The 359-nt window shown below is 24.5% G+C and overlaps 1 pseudogene; it reads left to right on the forward strand.

Moving 5' to 3' along the window:
• The window catches only part of LOC107561605 (gastrula zinc finger protein XlCGF49.1-like), an 8533-nt pseudogene that overhangs the window by 5311 nt on the left and 2863 nt on the right, over nt 1-359 (forward strand).

The following is a 359-nucleotide window of genomic DNA, read 5'->3' on the forward strand; positions in this document are numbered from 1 at the left end:
CAGGATGGGATACATTTTTAGCTTATTTACTGCTTAAATTATGATTCAAATAATTGTGTAATTATTTGTTCCATTTTTATTTAAATTCACACTTTTAATACTTTTTAATGCCGTATATTATGTATGACAGATAGGATCATTTATTATGCCTATATATTATTAATATTTATAAACGATAAATCAATTAATATAACATTAATTGTAATATATCTATTTATCTGTCTAATAATACAAATATAGTTACTCATCTACCAAGCTCTGAAAAGCTAAGGAAATTAAATGCTTCTCTGCAAACTGTGCAGTTCGCCTGTACATTTATATCTGAGTTTATGCTTTCAACTGTTTTCTTTATACTTAAA

The sequence above is a fragment of the Sinocyclocheilus grahami genome, unplaced genomic scaffold, assembly GCF_001515645.1.
Source record: "Sinocyclocheilus grahami isolate Dianchi unplaced genomic scaffold, SAMN03320097.WGS_v1.1 scaffold783.1, whole genome shotgun sequence".
Lineage (NCBI taxonomy): Eukaryota > Metazoa > Chordata > Actinopteri > Cypriniformes > Cyprinidae > Sinocyclocheilus > Sinocyclocheilus grahami.